Source organism: Mandrillus leucophaeus, unplaced genomic scaffold (assembly GCF_000951045.1).
Source record: "Mandrillus leucophaeus isolate KB7577 unplaced genomic scaffold, Mleu.le_1.0 Scaffold404, whole genome shotgun sequence".
Classification (NCBI taxonomy): Eukaryota; Metazoa; Chordata; class Mammalia; order Primates; family Cercopithecidae; genus Mandrillus; species Mandrillus leucophaeus.
The window spans coordinates 1,548,739-1,552,279 of record NW_012104299.1 but is presented as its reverse complement, the minus strand read 5'-3'; positions in this window follow the sequence as shown (position 1 = coordinate 1,552,279).

Here is a 3,541-nt window from a genome sequence, read left to right as displayed (position 1 = left end):
CAACAGCACACAAAAAGGTGATCAATGTCATTAGTCATCGTAGAACTGCAATGAAATGTACTACACTACATAGACACTAGAATGTTTAAAATTAAAAAGATTTATCAAACGTTAGAGCAGATATGGGTCAAGTGGGAATCTCATACATTTGCACATACTGTTAGTGGAAATATAAAATGATACAATCACTTTGGAAAACAATTTGACAGTTTCTTATAAAGTTAGACATATACTGAAGTACAAACCAATGATTTCACTCTTAAGAGAAGTGAAAACATATGGCCATCCAGACTTGTAAACAGATGCTCATTGGGCATTTACTGAGCATCTTTTTTATTTTATTTTATTTATTTTTTAAGACAGGGGCTCAGTCTGTCCCCAAAGCTGGAATGCAATGGCACAATCTCCGTTCTGCTCACTGCAGCCTCAACTTCCCCAGGCCCAAGTTTTTCTCCCAACTCAGCCTCCCAAGGAGCTGGGACTACAGGCATGGACCACACCACACTTAGCTAACTTTTGTAGTTTTTGCCATGTTACCCAGGCTGGTCTTGAACTCCTGAGCTCAAGTGATCCACCCACCTCAGCCTACCAAAGTGCTAGGACTACAGGTGTGAGCCACCACACCTGACCCCACTGAACATCTCAATGGATGAATAAGTCTGAAGTAGCAGACTTACTCGTAATATCCCCAAATTTGAAACAACCCAAATGTCCATTAACAGGTAAACATGTTATGGTATATTCATGCAAGGGAGTAATAATCAGCAATGAAAAGAAACAAACTATTTATGTATACAATAAATCCCAAAACTATGCTGAGCAAAAGAAGCCAGACATGAGGCCGGGCGTAGTGGCTTATGCCTGTAATCTCAACACTTTGGGAGGCCGAGGCAGGCAGATCACGAGGTCAGGAGTTTGAGACCAGCCTGATCAACTTGTTGAAACCCCATCTCTACTAGAGTTACAAAAAATTACCCTGGCTTCGTGGCACACGCCTGTAATCCCAGCTACTCAGGAGGCTGAGGCAGGAGAATCACTTGAACCCGGGAGGCGGAGGTTGCTGTGAGCCGAGATCGCACCTTTGCACTCCAGCCTGGGCAACAGGGCAAGACTCCATCTTAAAAAAAAAAAGAAGAAGAAGAAAAAGCCAGACATGAAAGAGTAGGTGCCGTATGATCCATTCATAGGAAATTCTCGACTTCTTAACAGCAGATGATTTTGGCCTCCAAGGGACATTTGGAAATGTCTAGAAATATTTTTGGTTGTCACAAGTTGGGATAAGCTACTGACATCTGGTGAGTGGAGGCCAGGGATGCTGCTAAACATCCTTTAATGCACAAGACAGACCCCCACAGCAAAGAATTATCCAAATTATCCACTATTGAACCAAAATGTCAACAGTGGCAAGGCTGAGAAACCCCGGACAAAACTAATCTATAGTGACAGAAAACAGGTTGGTGATTGCCACTGGCTGGGGGTGGGAAAGTGAGGGTTGATCACAAAGGGGCATGCGAGTGGAGAAAATGTTTTAGGTCTTGATTGTGGTAAAAGGGACGCATTTCATTTTATACAAATTATACCTTGGAAAAATTGACTTTTAGAAAAACGACTCTGAATGTTACTTTAAAATACTTTTTTTTTTTTTTTTTGTCATTCCCATCCATCAGTTAACTACCCTGTAAATTACCCTGAGCAAACCTCTCAGTAGTGAAGCTATTTTCTTTACTGGATGAGACCTTAGGTACAGAAATTGGGAAACCCCACACATCCCACAAAATTGAATCCATGTTTTCTAATTGGAATTTGAGGAGAGTGGAACCAACAGAGTAGCAAGAACAAAGAAACCTCCCCGTCAACCAATAGTATTATAGTATCATATTGTTACATACATACACATGTGTGTGTATGGAGACACACATAGCCATTGGCACATGTGCTATTTGCATGGTGCCTGGTACAAAGAAAGGATAAAACGAGTGTTAATAACTTTTGCCTCAGTAACACATTCTTTCTGCTTTTATTTCTACATCCATTGATGCTTTAATAAAGCCAAAAGGCTGGACACAGTGGCTCACACCTGAAAACCCAGCACTTTGGGAAGCCGAGGTGGGCGGATCACCTGAGGTCAGGAGTTCAAAACCAGCCTGGCCAACATGGTGAAACCAGGTCTCCACTAAAAATACAAAAATTAGCCAGGTGCGGTGGCATGCACCTGTAATCCCAGCTACTTGGGAGGCTGAGGCAGGAGAATCCCTTGAACCTGGGAGGTGGAGGTTGCAGTGAGCCAAGATTGTGCCACTGCACTCCATTCTAGGCAACAGAGTGAGACTCTGTCTCAAAAATAAATAAATAAATAAATAAATAAATAAATAAATAAAGCCAAAAGACTCTTTAGCCTTTTAGCTAAGGTGCAGTCTTTTGGAATGAGGGTACTGTGAAGAGAAAGCAGTTTCTACGGGAATCCTCTCAAAAACTCACCCGTTTTGGAGTCCTTCTCAGTAGTGAGCTGGAGTGAGCTCACACTGGCTTCTGAGAGCTGATCAAGGGCGTCTCTTACAAACTCCTGGTTTAGCAACCTCAGGTTGGCAGTTGGAAATCAACCATGGCGGAAGTCTTTACACCATGGAAATTGGCAAATGTGACACATCAGGGCTTGTCCCCTAGAGAGCCAGGCGTTCAGTGCTTGCCGGCACATCACTGCTGCTGACTCAGAAAGAAGTGAAATTCATACGGAAGAGAGAATGCACATGGGTGTGAACATGAACATTGTGGTTTGAAATGTGTGAGTTTTTTTCCTCTTATGTCATAAAGACAGTTGGAATTGCCCTGACGATCCATCTTCCCATGGAAAAAAAAAAAAACCAAAAAGCCAAGGGGGTGTGGGTGGGGAGCCTGGATAGGTTCCATACAGTATTTTAATAAAAAATTGTGATGTAGCCTGGGGGCTTCTGGTTAAACAAAACAAAATGTTTAGTTTGAAAACCTGTTCTTTGCGTTAGAATAAACGTGAATGAGAGTATAGAGTTGGGTGAGATCTTAGCCGTGTTCTCAAAGGAAGGACAGAGAAGCCCCAATTCAGGGAGGGCTTGGCCACAGTCCCTGTGTGATGTGCTTCAGAGATGCGTCATCCTGCAACATAGAAGACAGAGGCGTTTTGCTCAAGGTCCCCAAGGTGAGTGCCAGGCAGGGCTGTGGCATCCTGCCCAGCGCCTCTTGCCCCTGACTTCCTGGCTGCTTCTCCAAGCTAGCAAGGTCAGGGTGGATGGAGAGAAACATTCCCCAGAGGCCAGAGTTGCCCATGAGAAGTGGCTCTGCCCTGAACGGTCTCTCATTTTCTCGGGTCCAGGCTGGCCTGTGAGGCAAAGTTGACTTCTTTCTGACGTGAGGAACAAGGAGATCAACCAGATATCCAAGTGTGGTTGGATATCTTTTGCTGAGGCTTGGGAGGGAGGTGGGAGCCAGAGAGAGATCTATGGCTTGAGGGTTCCTCTATGGATTTTATTTAAACCTTTTTTTTTTTTTTTTTTTTGTCATTCCCATC